The sequence below is a fragment of the Giraffa tippelskirchi genome, chromosome 10, assembly GCF_054371585.1.
Source record: "Giraffa tippelskirchi isolate mGirTip1 chromosome 10, T2T-mGirTip1v1.2.pri, whole genome shotgun sequence".
Lineage (NCBI taxonomy): Eukaryota > Metazoa > Chordata > Mammalia > Artiodactyla > Giraffidae > Giraffa > Giraffa tippelskirchi.
In genome coordinates, this window is record NC_137284.1 from 392,177 (window position 1) to 406,467 (window position 14,291).

General features: G+C 58.2%; 2 long non-coding RNA genes across 3 annotated transcripts; one reads left to right on the forward strand and one right to left on the reverse strand.

Moving 5' to 3' along the window:
* Positions 1–202: 202 nt before the first annotated feature.
* On the reverse strand, positions 203–2,227 carry LOC145524233 (uncharacterized). The gene is made up of 3 exons (XR_014067332.1): positions 1,687–2,227; positions 704–866; positions 203–403 (listed from the first exon to the last, which is right to left on the reverse strand). It is a non-coding gene; the product is annotated as an uncharacterized LOC145524233 (long non-coding RNA).
* A 4,700-nt stretch (positions 2,228–6,927) lies between these two features.
* Positions 6,928–9,936, forward strand: LOC145524234 (uncharacterized). Of its 2 annotated transcripts, XR_014067334.1 has the most exons (4): positions 6,928–7,519; positions 8,748–9,072; positions 9,217–9,335; positions 9,581–9,936. It is a non-coding gene; the product is annotated as an uncharacterized LOC145524234 (long non-coding RNA). The 2 variants fall into 2 exon arrangements; XR_014067333.1 differs by lacking the exon at positions 8,748–9,072 and having other exon boundaries at positions 9,259–9,335.
* Positions 9,937–14,291: the final 4,355 nt, after the last annotated feature.

Consider the following 14,291-nt stretch of genomic DNA (forward strand, 5'->3'; position numbering starts at 1 on the left):
GAGCCATACCGTGTGATCTGGATTTGAACGTGTCCAGTGGCCTTATTCTCTAGAGCTCGGTAGACTTTGGAGAAAAGTCTGTCCACATCCTCTGTCCATTTTCTAACTGAGCTGCTACTTTTTACTGTTGAGTTAGGAGTTTTTGTATATTCTGTATATATATTTATATATATGTATTCTGTATACTCGGCCCCTCATCAGATAGGTGATTCACAAATATTTTTTATTCATTGTGTAGGTTGTCTTTTCATTTTCCTGATGGGGTCACTGGAAGCACAGAAGCTTTTCATTTTGATAACGTCTACTTTATCCATTCTTTTCTGTTGCTTGTGCCTTTTTTTCCTTGGTCGCACTGTGCAGCATGTGGGTCTTAGTTCCCGACCAGGGATGGAACCTGTGGCCCCTGCAGGGAAGCGCGCAGTCCTAACTGCAGGGCCACAGGGAAGTGCCCTGTCGCTCAGGCATCCACTTAAGCAGGGCATGCTCCCAGAAGCCTCAGGAGTCTCCACCCCGCCCGCGTCTGACCTCTCCTGCCCTCACACTCAGGGCCAGGCACGGTGTGCTACACTGCGGCTCAACACTCCTCCCAGGCCTTCTCACTGGGACAGGATCTCCCAGGCGGCTGGGAGGGGAGTCGGGAAGTGGAAGTGTTAGGAGCATGCATGCGTGCAAGCCGTCAGGCGCCAACCCGAGTGCCACCCACCTGGGCGGAGGGGTCTTCTCGCCTGCTGATGAGACAGAGCAGACCGCTTACAACAGGGAGCCAGATTCACGCATTTGTTCTCCAAAGCTCTTTGGGGCACTGGGGCGTTTGGGTTTTTTGTTGTGCAGCATTGGACATGGAGAAGCTGGAGACCCTGCTGGCCCTGGAACAAGCAGAAATAACAGCCAAATATGAGCAAATGAGGCCTGGCAGGGGTCAGAGCCCAGGACAGGCAGGTGAGGCCTGGTGGGGATCTTAGGTGAATCAGGTGAGGCTTGAGTGTGTCTCTTCAGAGTCAGGGACGCAGTCAGAGCAGGTGCACCCCCCGGGTGGAAGTCACAGCAGCCCAGGCGAGGATCACAGCCCCCAGGAGCAGGGACGTCCCTGGTGGGATCAGAGCCGAGGAGCAGCAGGGGCGCCCCAGGCGGGGCCATCAGCAGCAGGAGCAGCTGTGCTCCAGGCAGGGCTCACAGCCAGACTGAACAGGTGGAGTCCAAGTCGACATCCTCATCGGAAGGCGCGGGGATGGCCCAGGTGGGGGCACTAGCACGTGGGCCCAGGCGGCCCAGGCAGGATTCTAGCCGGGTATGCGGGCAGGTCCGTGCTGCGCCCCTGGGACGCAGGGCAGGGGAGGCCTCCTGCCCCATGATGTCTTCACTCCTGGCCCCTGTGGGTTTCAGGGCCAGTCAGGGGCTCCGGTGGAACCCGGGAAGATGCTGACCTCTCGCTGCACGAAGTCACCATACTCTGCTGTGAGTCGTCAGGATGCCCCTCCTTCCCATCTGGGGTGCATTTCCAGGTGCTCAAAGACCTCTCTGCAGGAGAGACCCCTTGGCCTGGGGGTGGAAGGGCAGGCAGGCCCCAGGGTGAGAGGAGGAGGAAGTATGCGTGTGCAGGGACGGAGCCCCCGAGGTGGGGCTGAGGGTGCTTGGCTTCTGGAGGAGAGTGGCCTGGACTGGGCGAGAGCCTGGGCAACAACTCACCTGAGGCTCTTGAGCCTGACCAGGCCTCCGCTCTCCTGGCAGGGCCGGCCGGCTCAGGGCAGAGTGGGCAATGGGCACCAGCAGGGGGGAGGCACCTCCAGGGCTGCTGTGGGGACGCAGCCCAGCCCGAGCCAGCACCCTCCTGGGGTCGCTCCTCCCGTCCAGAGTCTCCTGGGCTGAGACCTGGGGGTCTGTGGGGGCGGGGCACTTCCCTGCACTCGGCTGGGCGCAGGTCCTCTGCTTCTGTTGCCTTCCGGTCAGGAGGAGCTGCCCAGCTTCAGCACTCAGGACCTCAGCATCCATGGCTGCAGCATCCACTCAGCAAAGGTGAGAGCCCGTCCATGCTGCAGCGGCAGGAGGGCAAAGAGGTCACAGGCACGGCTGCGGTTCCCTGCCGCCCTGGCCCCAGACCTGTGAGGTGTCCTCGGGCTGGGAGGAGTCTGCCGGAGTCCTGCTCCAGCTGGTCCAGGGGTTCCCTCAGGATGGACGGCGTCGGCGAATGAGAAGACACAGCGAGTCTTAGCGTTTCCAAGTGTCTCCTGACTTTATTGTTTTTAAGACAGCTTTTATATCTTTAGTGGTACATAGAAACAAGTGTAAAGTGTAGAGTCATACCAAATCAGCTTAATGGGTCAGCAGTTTTTGACTCTTATCGAAACCAGGATACTGTTTGTCTATCTTAGTTACAAAAGTTTTAAGTTGTTTACATCATCTTCTGGCCTGGAGGCCTGCTAACATCTGGTGACTCTTTTACTGATAAGGGTTGATCAGCCAGAACACTTTTGTGTCAGGCACAGAAAGTACCAGAGTTACGTTTTTTAAAGAATACAGACACAGCAGATTATGACAAAGAAAGAATTCATCAACTCAGGAGTTTCAAGGTAAAACCTGTTTTCTGTACTCTATCTTATGCCTTGAGCTTAAGGGAAAAGAATGTGGTCCCATAAAGTCATGGTACGGCAGGCTGAAACAATGTAGTACCAAGGTCAGTTCTTAGCAAAAATCACCAGCTAAATTAACAATTGTCTTATTATTTGTATTAAAGCTAAACTTCTATTTATATAAGTCTCTAACTATTATACTTTCATTATATAGGCTAAATACATTAAGAGCAAAAACATAGTGAGTAAATGTAGACTAAGTAACAGTTTCATATAGCAATATTTTTTATATTTCCTAATAAGCCTTTTTTCCTACAAAGGGTTCTGTGCCCATCGGGGCTTTCTGTGTGGAGGCTCTCAGTGCTGTTTTATTGTTAAGGAGCAGTCATGCACATTAGCTCCGAAGGCACGGGCATACTTATCAAACAAACTAATATGCTAGCAAGAGGAGTTTAGATTAAAATACTCTATATCCTAGGTAATCTTATAGGGTGCCACTGTCGGGGGCTATGTTGATTAAAGTTTTCAGATTGACCTATTTGGGAAAAGATCAGGAAAGGCCTTCTGCCTAAGTCACAGAAAATAAGATGAGGTTTATTATAACAAACATCAGAAAGATAGATATCATCTTTAAGGTGAGCGCTGAGGCAGCCTTCCGAGAAGCCCTGAGGCCTGAGTTGCTCTGCTCGTCAGGTCTTCTCCTCATGACTCGGTCATGGGTGGGATCTCGTGAGCTGGATCCTGGCAGGAGTCTGCGCCTTTCCTGGCCCCTTCAAATTCACCCCTCTCAGGGCCACCCTAGGAAGCTGGTAGCTGGGCCAACACCCATCGCATTTTCAGCAAAAGGCCCTGGAGATCGGGTGAGCCAACGAGTGGGTGAAGATGCTGAGGAACTGGAGTAAATACCAGGCCTGCGGCAGAGCATCCTAACCTGAAGGGCACTGGCCTGGGCGCCTCACACGGCCCTGGGAGAATCCGATGGCAGGACCGCAGCCAGCCCAGCTGGGGCCCCACAGGGCGAGAGCAGCAGGGCCACGGCCCATCTTAGCTGAGGGAGAGCCAGCACCTCCGAACCACCTTCCAGTCGCCTCGGCCCCACCTCCTCCTGGGCATCCCTGGTCTCAGGGCAGGCTTCTCTCCCGAACACACCAACGGGTCTGCGGAGGAGCCTCCACTGGTGCCAGGGCAGGTGTGGTCTCTGCTGCTGGACCTGGAGAGGATGAAGGCAGAGAGCAGGGGAGGACCAGGCCCCCCCCCGCCGTGTGAGGCAGCGCCCACAGGCCGGGCTGCCTCTGGGACCCTTCACCCACCCCCAGCACTCTCCTGGCACCTCCCAGGCCCACGGCCCTGGCCTGCCTGCCAGGAGGGCCCCATACACCCCTGCCCCGCTGCCCATTCTGGTTGGCCTGGTACAGACACTTGGTTCAGAGATGGACAGATACCACCTGGAATCAAACTAAGCCCTCCCACACAGCTGGGGTGGGGTGGGGGGCGGGCATGGACAGGGTCACACAGCAAGGGACAGAAACCAGGGGGAAAAGAGCAAGAGGCACCCAGAGGAACAGGGAAGAGAAGGCACGGCCAAATCAGGTGGACCACAGGCCTGTGTTATTTGAAAAGCTGAATCGGGACGAGAAACGGGTCTTTTCCTATTGCCCAGTGAGGTCCCTTCAGTTCAGTTCAGTTGCTCAGTCATGTCCGATTCTTTGTGACCCCATGGCCTGCAGCACTCCAGGCTTCCCTGTCCTTCACTATCTCCCGGAATTTACTCAAACTCATGTCCATTGAGTTGGTGATGCCATCCAAGCGTCTCATCCTCTGTTGGCCCCCTTCTCCTCTGCCTTCAATCTTTCCCAGCATCAGGGTCTTTTCCAATGAGTCAGTTCTTCGCATCAAGTGGCCAGAGTATTGGAGCTTCAGCTTCAGTATCAGTCCTTCCAGTGAATATTCAGGACTGATTTCCTTAGGACGGGCTGGTTTGATCTCCTTGCAGTCCAAGGGACTCTCAAGAGTCTTCTCCAACACCTCAGTTCAACAGCATCAGTTCTTTGGCACTCAGCTTTCTTTATAGTCCAACTCTCATATCCATACATGACTACTGGAAAAAACATAGCTTTGACTAGACGAATGTTTGTTGGCAAAATAGTGGCTCTGCTTTTTAATATGCTGTCTAGGCTGGTCGTACCTTTTCTTCCAAGGAGCAAGCATCTTTTAATTTCATGGCTGCAGTCACCATCTGCAGTGATTTTGGAGCCCACGAAAATCAAGTCTGTCAGTTTCCATTATTTCCCCATCTATTTGCCAAGAAGTGATGGGACAGGATACCAAGATCTTAGTTTTTTGAATGTTGAGTTTTAAGCCAGCTTTTCCACTCTCCTCTTTCATTAAGAGGCTCTTTAGTTCTTCTTCGCTTTCTGCCATAAGGGTGGTGTCATCTGCATATCTGAGGTTATTTATTTCTCCCAGCCATCTTGATTCCAGCTTGTGCTTCATCCAGTCTAGCATTTCTCATGATGTACTCTGCATGTAAGTTAAATAAGCAGGGTGACAATATACAGCCTTGATGTACTCCTTTTCCTATTTGGAACCAATCCGTCACTCCATGTCCTTTTCTAACTGTTGCTTCTTGACCCGCATACAGATTACTCAGGCAGCAAGTAAGGTGGTCTGGTATTACCATCTTTTTAAGAATTTTCCACAGTTTGTTATGATCCACATAGTCAAAGGCTTTTAGCATAGTCAATGAAGCAGATTTTTTTTCTGAAATTCTCTTGCTTTTTCTGTGATCCTACGGATGTTGGCAATTTGATCTCTGGTTCCTCTGCCTTTTCTAAATCCAGCTTGAATGTTTGGAAGTTCTCAGTTCACGTACTGTTGAAGACTGGTTTGGAGAATTTTGAGCATTACTTTTCTAGTGTGTGACATGAGTGCAATTGTGCGGTAGTTTGAACATTCGTTGGCATTGCCCTTCTTTGGGATTCGAAAACTGACTTTTTCCAGTCCTGTGGCCACTGCTGAGTTTTCCAAATTTGCTGGCATATTGAGTGCAGCACTTTAACAACATCATCTTTTAGAATTTGAAATAGCTCAGTTGGAATTCCATCCCCTCCACTAGCTTTGCTCATAGTGATGCTTCCTAAGGCCCACTTCCTAAGGCCCTTGACTTCACATTCCAGGATGTCTGGCTCTAGGTGAGTGATCACATCATCATGGTTATCTGGGTCTTTAAGATCTTTGTATAGTTCTTCTGAGGATTCTTGCCACCTCTTCTTAATATCTTTTGCTTCTGTTAGGTCCATACCATTTCTGTTCTTTACTGTGCCCATGGACGGGGGAACCTGGTAGGCTACAGTCCATGGGGTCGCAAAGAGTCAGACACGACTGAGCAACTTCACTTCCACTTCACTTTGCATGAAATGTTTCCTTGGTATCTCTAACTTTCTTGAAGAGATCTTTAGTCTTTCCCACTCTATTGCAAAATTCAGACTTAAATTGAAGAAAGTAGGGAAAACCACTAGACCATTCAGGTATGACCTAAATCAAATCCCTTATAATTATACAGTGGAAGTGACAAATAGACGCAAGGGATTAGATCTAATAGAGTGCCTGAAGAACTATGGACAGCTCTGAACTATGAACGGTTCTGAACTCCTGTTCATAACATTGTACAGGAGGCCATGATCAAAACCATCCCCAAGAAGATGAAATGCAAAAAGGCAAAATGGTTGTCTGAGGAGGCCTTACAAATAGCTGAGAAAAGAAGAGAAGCGAAAGGCGAAGGAGAAAAGAACAGATATATCCATCTGAATGCAGAGTTCCAAAGATTAGCACAGAAAGATAAGAAAGCCTTCCTAAGTGAGGTCCCTACATGTGGTCGGTTCCCACTGCTCAACCCCTCTCTCCACGAGGGCGCCCCAGGTCACACAGCCCGGGGAGGGCGCCCTGTGCACCCAGACCCAGTAGGACCAACGGGGGAACTGCAGCCGGAGGAGGGAACCGAGGAGGCTGATGAGGTGGCGGACACCCACTGGTCACTGTGGGACCACAGCCAGCATCACGCTCAGTCCTGAAAGGGCCCCCCAAACCAGGCAGGTATAGGCAGAAATCAGGATAATATGCGGAGGTCAAGAGTTTTTCACTATATGGACAAAAAAAAAGCTCTGAAACGGGAAACACGCATATCTGTTAGGCCTATGGGGAGCCCCAAAGATAAATTTTTGCATCCTAACCAGGGTCTGACAGGGAGGTGTCAGGACTGTGGGGCTCCGCACTCCTCCTGGGCTGTTTTAGGTCAGGGTGATGGGAGCCTGAGCCCTCAGCAGCCATCCGGTCCTCGCGGACCCCGAGCCGGGCGCGTGCCGGAGGACACGAGGAGAGGGAGACGATCAGAGGGGAAGGAAGCGAGCCGCCGCCAAGGCCCACCTTCCTGGCCCGGCCCCGCCCCGCCCCGCCCCGCCCCGCCCCGCCCCGCCCCGCCCCGCCCCGCCCCGCCCCGCCCCGCCCTTCCCGGCCCCGCCCCGTCCCTTCCTGGCCCCGCCCCGCCCCGCCCGTCCCTTCCTGTCTGGTGTGACTACGGCGGAGGGGTCAGAGAACAGAGGCGCACGCACCTGGGAGCAGCCCCCCAGGCGCGGTCATCCTAGGAGGCCCCCTGGAGGGGACAGAGGAGGGGCCCAACTGGCCTGGAAGGCGCCTCCCTAACGGGCTTTGGACGCGAGCGTCCCTCGTGACCCGCCTTGGCTTCAGGAAGAAGCCAGAGGAGGTTTCTGCAGAAACAGCTCTTGCTCCGCTGGCCACGCAGCGTCGGGCAGTGGGTCGGGGTTAGGCCTGATGCTGGCCGCGCCCACAGAGAAGGGAGGCGCGGGCCGGACTCCACTCTCCAGACACAAAGCAGATGACGGACGGTGAACCGCACTTTCTAAAACCGCATCGTGTTCCGGGCGCTACAGCATCAAGTGGGTCCCTGGGGCTGGGCGGCGGGGTGCTTCTCTGGCCCGGCTGTGCGAGTGGAGCGTCCAGGGGGCGAGAGTGGGCACGTGAGGAGCAGGGGTCGCGGCCCGATGGGCAGGGGAGAAGGGGGCCAGGTGGGATGGCTCAGCAAGCCCCAGAGGGCCCCGCGGGTGGGACAGGCTCCAGGCATCAGAGACCAGGCTGGACCCAAGCCCAGATGGACTGAATACCAGTGGGAGGGGTCAAAATGATGCCCATCCTGATGTTACTTAGACATTTCTGCTTTTTTAGACAATTTCCATCGTTTATTATTTTTTAAGTGTGTGTACATGCTAAGTCGCTTCAGTCGTGTCTGACTCTTTGTGACCCTAAGGACTGTAGCCCACCAGGCTCCTCTGTCCATGGGATTCTCCAGGCAAGAATAGTGGAGTGGGTTGCCATGCCCTCCTCCAGGGGATCTTCCCAACCCAGGGATCAAACTCACGTCTCTTATGTTTCCTGCATTGGTAGGCAGGTTCTTTACTACTAGCACCTTCCCTGGTGGCTCAGTAAAGAATCCGCCTGTAACGCGGGAGACCCAGGTTCGATCCCTGGGTTGGGAAGATCCCTGGAGGAGGGCATGGCAACCCACTCCAGTATTCTTGCCTGCAGAATCCCACAGACAGAGGAGCCTGGTGGGCTGCAATCCACAGGGTCGCTCTCTTTCATCAGAGAGAACCTGCCCACATTTCATCAGCCAGGTCCAACCCCAGGAACACTGTCCTGTCCTGTGTCCACATTCACCACACATGTGAGCAGCATGGGTATTTCACAGCGAACCCAGGACGTCTAGCTCACCCTGTCCATAGGCTCCCAGTGTGCGTTTTAAAGACAGCGATCCTTGGGAATTCCCCAGCGGCCCAGTGGTTAGGCCTTAGCATTTTCACTGCAGAGGGCCAGGGTTCCACCCTTGGTCGGGGTCTAAGATTCCTCAAGCCCTGTGATGCAGTCAAAAACACCCAGGCATTCTTTCCTTATGTTTGACCTTGATCCGGTTGCTACACGTGAAGCTTTTACTGTAGTCCCCTAATATTGGGCCCTAATGTCGGGTCTCCCAGCGCCTCACTGCTTTCTGAACAGCCTGTTCAGTCCGGGTACATGGGTGTAGGGCTGAGACCCTGACAGACAGGAAGGCCGTGTGGGTGGTCGGGAGGGCAGGTTCTGCCATGACAGAAGCGGGGCACATGTGCACAGCCAAGAGATCGCGCTCGCTCTGGACCAAGAGGTGCTCTTCGGAGCCCTGGCCCTGGAGGGAAGAGACGTCTGGCCCAGGCGGCACGGCGAGCACCGCGGCAGGCATGGGGTGGTCCCCCGACTCCTCTCACGATGAGCTGCTCTACGGAGGGGGTTCCTTGGGCCCTGAAGCCGGGCGGCCCCATGACTGCCTTCTCCCGGAGAGAGTGGCTGCGACGCTGCTGACCACCAACGCCAGGCCCAGGGAAGTCAGCCGCCACCAGCCCAGGCAACATCCAGCCCCGCGGGGCCACCAGACTGCAGGCCTCGCGGGGACAGGAGCCAGGTGTGAGGCTGAGCCTGGTGGGCCCCGCTGTCCCCGCCACCCCTGCCAGCCCACAGACCGGGCACAGAACCAGCCACTGCTGTCCGAGCACGCACCCCACTGGAGACAAGGGGACTCCGCCTGAAACCTCTGGCTTCTTTGCAGTGAAGATCAGCGTGAAACAAGTGCCCCATGTCCCTTCCCCAGGGGCCTCACGTGTGGCACTAGAAGCCAGAAGGTCAGGACAGGGCGAGGCCATGGACACGAGGGGAGAGGCCGGTCAGGTGAGAGAGGACACCTATGACAGAAGTGTATCTAATGTGAATTTAATTCTGCCCCAGACTTAGGGTGAGGCAGAAAGCTCCAGGTGGGGGAAAACGTGCCAACCATAAATCTAGTAAAGGGCTTGTGCAGAGTAACAAGCCAAGTGCACGAGGCCGTGGCACAGCATCCAGCACGGTGGGGGCGGGGGCGGCGGCGCGGCTTCTCACCACGTGATCCGCAGTCACACTCCTCGGTATTTACCCAGATGAGCTGAAACCTCACATCCACGTAAAACCTGCATGCAACCAAGATGATCTTCCACAAGGGGATGGATACACTATGGGATTCCATTAAGTGGAACAGGATGTTGACTCACTCAACAGGACCTGTGCGTCTTAAAAGGAATCCAGCCCCACCTGTGAATCCACTCATAGGACCTTCTGGAAAAGGCATAGCCCCGGGAGGACAAGTGTCAGCAACTGCTGGGGCTCATGGGCAGGGAGCTTAGGTCAGAGTGTGGACGTGCCGGCCCCTCAGCGTGCAAAATCCCACGGGGCTGCCATCCCAGAGACTGAGCCGTAATGTGTGCAAGCTGAAACAATAAAACCTTGTCAAACTGTACACCTGGGATATTTGTATTTCATTGCATGAAAACTTTACCCCTGAATAACGTTTAATGCTGAAGTGTGACCTCATTGCTTTTTCAGCTTATTTCTCAAACACACCTATTTTGTCGTGAGATAAGATCAGCGTGAAATAAGCACCCCGGGTCCCTTCCCCAGACAGCAAGCCCTGGTCCGCGAGCTGGAGGCTTGTTCTGTGCACGACCCGGGAGTACCCCTGCACCCAGGCCCCACCCCACCCAGGGGTGTCTCCGAGCTGGTTAGGACTCAGGCGCGCGTGGTCACAGAGGTGGTGCAGGGGCTCCCCAATCTCAGACTGAGGCAGAAACACTGGGTGCAGATTCTGCTTTTCAGGACAAAAAGGAACCTGACTCCCAGCTGGACCGACCCCGTGCTTGGCAGGGCTGCCACAGGAAACATTCCGTCACAAGTGAGCTCAGGGCCTAATAAGCATCGCTGTTGGGAAACTTGACTTTTGATCCTGAAAATGCTGTATCAGAAGCTTAGCAGGAACAAAGGTTCCCAGGAACCCAGACGCCTGTAGGGCCCCCAAGGAGGCAGCTCCCCCTCTGCCTGGCTCTTTCCAGAACATTCCCTCAAGGAACACCTGCTGAGAGGACCCCACAGGCTGCCCACTGTGGGGTCTTGGGCCAGCCCCTGGCTATGTGCCCTCCCAGGGGAAGCCCCCAGCCTGCCCTCACGGCAGGAGGTTCCCACTGCCCCCCTTGCCTCGTCTCAGAGAGGACCCAGGACGGGCCCAGCGCCCCAGGCTGGCCCCGGCACCAGAGCAGAGGGCCCCTCAGGCGGCCCCTGCAGGGCAGTGTCCAGGAGCCAGGGCGGCCTCTGGGTGGCCCTCTCCGTGTGTCTGGCTCTTGCGAGAGCCTGGCGTGAACCAGCTTGTGGCCGTCCTGCTGGTGTTCCTGGGCCAGGAGAACAGCTTCTGGGCGCTGGTCCAGCTCGTGACTGACGAGAAGGCCATGCGTGGTGACTGCCCTGGACTGCTGGGCACACCCCAGAGCCAGGGCTCTCCCTGGAGAGCTCCCCGGCAGCGGGGCTGGTGGGGACCCGGCCAAGCCCATCTTCCTCTCGGTGAAGGGCACTGGCTCCCCAAGCTGCCCTCTGGGCCCCCAGCCTGGCCTCACCCAGACAGCTCCCCCATCCCTGCCTCACACCTACCACGCACTCAGTGCCCTCTGAGGCCACAGCCAGATGGAGCCCAGGTGGCAACACCCCCCAGTGCCCAGCCTGACTCCCAGGCCCAGGAGATGACCCAGCACGCCCCCATCAGCCACCCCGTGGGCCATACTCCCCGCCCCTCGGTTCCGGAAGCCCCACCACTGCTGTGGTCGCTGTGGAAACGCGTGCCACGGCCGGATCCCAGCCCAGGACGGCAGCAGAGCTGGGCCAGCGGGTGTGGCCCCGGCCCCACAGGAAGGCTGTCCTGCCTGGGAAGAGCGTGTCCAGCCAGGACTGAGAGGCCCCGAGGGCCGGGGTCAGGGTGGCACTTGACCCTCGATGGAGGCAGCCCTGACCTACGGGGTCTGGGGGCTCCTCAGGCTTCTTCATACGGGGTCCCCGAAACCGCCACGATGCCAGGCCCACCACCAGCTCGCTCTCGGCAGGGGCCAAGCCAAAGCAGCAGCAAGTGGACATGTTTCCCCAGCCACCCTGGCGGCTGGCCTACTGCGGGCTTCATTCTTCCCATGGGGCAGGGGGGCTGGGGCAGGCCCACGGTAGCACGTCCCCCTAACCCTGGGGGCCCCGGGCCCCGAGATAGGACTGCGTCCAGCCCCAAGGCAGGCCTGACGACCCCCACACTGCCCATCATGAGAAGCAGACGTCCCCAGGGATCCACACCACCGAGCGGTTCCTACGGGGCTTCATTGACTGGGTGAGGCTGCCAGGAAGCTGGGTCCCCCGGTGCTCCTGCCCCCTCCGGATGCCCAGAGAGGGCCCAGCTCCATTCCTGACACGCCAGGCCCCTCTCCCACCACGGGGTGTCCAAGGGCAGCCCAGAGCCCTTCTGCAGGCGTGGGGCTCCCATCAGGAAGGCTGGGTCAGCCGGAAGCGGGCGAGCCAGCGTCCTGCCCTGCTAGGAGGGGGATGATCTGCAGAACTGTCCCTCAGTCCTGAGTGCCAGCCACTCACTCGGGAGCCGTGAGACCAGGAGCCAAGACCACCAGGACAAGCCCCCCAGATGAGGAGCTGCAGGAGCTGGTCTGCTGCAGCCCGGGGGGACTGCGGGGGCAGAGACCACTGAGGGGTTCGTGCCCTGTGCTGGGACCCCCGCCGTGCCCTGCTCAAGCTGCCCCTGCCGGGCCTGCTGTCCCCACAGACCCCCTTGTTGTCACCATGAAGCCTGGAGACACCTACATCCTGGAGAGCGAGCACGTGCTCACGGCCACAGGTCCTCAGGTGCACAAGGCCAGTGGCCCGAGGGTGGAGCGAGCAGGCCGTGGAGAGCCAGTCAGCCCACCGGCCTGGAGTGCGCCCCCGCCCCCAGCTGGAGCCCCAGGCGTGGCGCCCAGCAGAACACGCCGCTGCCCATAGGGGGTGCTCCAGGGTGGGGGGCCAGGCCTTCCTTGGGGGGCCCCGGCTGGCCTGACGGCACCCTCCCCCCCAAGAGCCCCTCCTGAAGCCGCCCCTGGAAGACCTGCATGAGTTCCTGCAGGACACGCGCGGTCCCCAGGCCGGGCCCTGCAGGCCTCTCGATGGCTGAGCTGCACGGGATGAAACACGGCCTCCCCCCGCCCAGGCAGGCTCAGCAGAGGTCCCGAGTCACCCCGGGGTGGTGAGGGGTGGGGGTCCCGGGGCTTCCTCCTCACCCCATCTGTCTGCTCCTCTGCTCTGAGACTTGGCCGACCCAGTCAGGGCCCTGCAGAGGCCAGCGGCCAGCAGCCTGGAGGGCGGTTCCCAGTGTTGGGCCGGGGCGGCCATGCAGGCCCACCCTGTACAGGTCACCTGGCCTGGTGGGAAAGCCGACCAGGTCTGTCCATTCCCACCGAGCGGCTGGATCCGGCCCCCAGGTCTCCCCCCCACCCAGTATCAAGAGCTCCCCAGAGAGAACGGGCTGGCCCTCCCTGGCCCACCTGCCCAGCATGAGCAGCCTGGCCCCCGGCCCCGCCAGGCCGGCCCAAAGACCGAGCTGCAGCATGAAGGGAGCCACAGCCAAGGCCTTCATCTGGGGGCCCCAGGGGCTCCACGTCTGGCCTGCCCGCCCCCAGCCCAGGACAGCCCTCAGGACAGTGGCCCAGTGATGGAATTCCCTCCCAGATCTCCCAGTGAACCAAGAGGCCACAGGCGATTGGCCACCTCCTTTGAAGCAGAATGCAGGTCCCTTCTCCTTCAGCACCTGCCTGGGCCACGCCCAGCCCCCAGCTCTGCCCAGCCTGCTGGAGGCGCAGCGCCAGGCTCAGAGTGGCCCCCTGCCCTGGGGTGCCTGCAGCCAGCACCCCTAGCAGAGCCTGACGGTGCCCCGAGAGCCGCCCTAGGGGCCCACTCCTCCCCCGACCTCTGCAGCCACAGGTAGCTGGAGCTCGGGGGCTGCAGAAGCCAGGCTGACTGAGCACCGGTCCCTGAGGCCCTGGGACTGCAGCGATACCCCGCCACCTCGTGCCAGCCGTTCTGGGCAACAGGGCCCCCTTACCTGGCACAAGGCCCTGGCCCTGAAAGGCAAGCCTGGCCGGGCCTGAACCTAGTCTCCAGGAAGGCAGGGGCACTGTGAGCCTCCTTGGACAGGATGATGACTAAAGAGGCCGCCCTGTCCAATCCAGAACTCTGACCCAAAGCAAGGTGGGCCCCCTCAGAGCTGTGTGTGGTCACCTGGGGCCTGGATGGGTCCCGTAGGGCCATTGCGCTGACCTGAGGCGGCCCTGGGAACAGCGGGCCGCCTCCGAGGAGGTGGCAGCGGCTGGCAAGCCAGCCCCACGCTTACACACAGGACGCCTGAGCCCACCCAGCTACCAGGTCCCCACAGGGCAGGACGGAGCGCGCTGCTGGTCAGGCTGGACCCTCTGCCCAAGTCAGTCACCGCCCTCAGAGTCTCCAAAACGCAGGAGACACGACGCCACCCAGAGCCCAAAGGAGCTCCGCACCCCCTGGGCCGTTCCCTGTGAAGGCCTCCCTCCCAGGGAGACGGAGAGTCCCTGGTCTGTTTCCCCCCCTTGCTGACTAAAGGTTGACAAGCTCCCGTGTGTCAGCTGGACGGCTCTGGCAGCGCCCAGAGAACTCCGTCGGACGCACCAGGGGCCCCCAGAGGCGTGGCGGCCGCCGCCGGACAAAGCTGAGGTTCCCGCCTGCCTCCTGGGAGGCCACACGCGCCGCAGCCTCCCGGTCTCAGGCAAACGCCAGGTC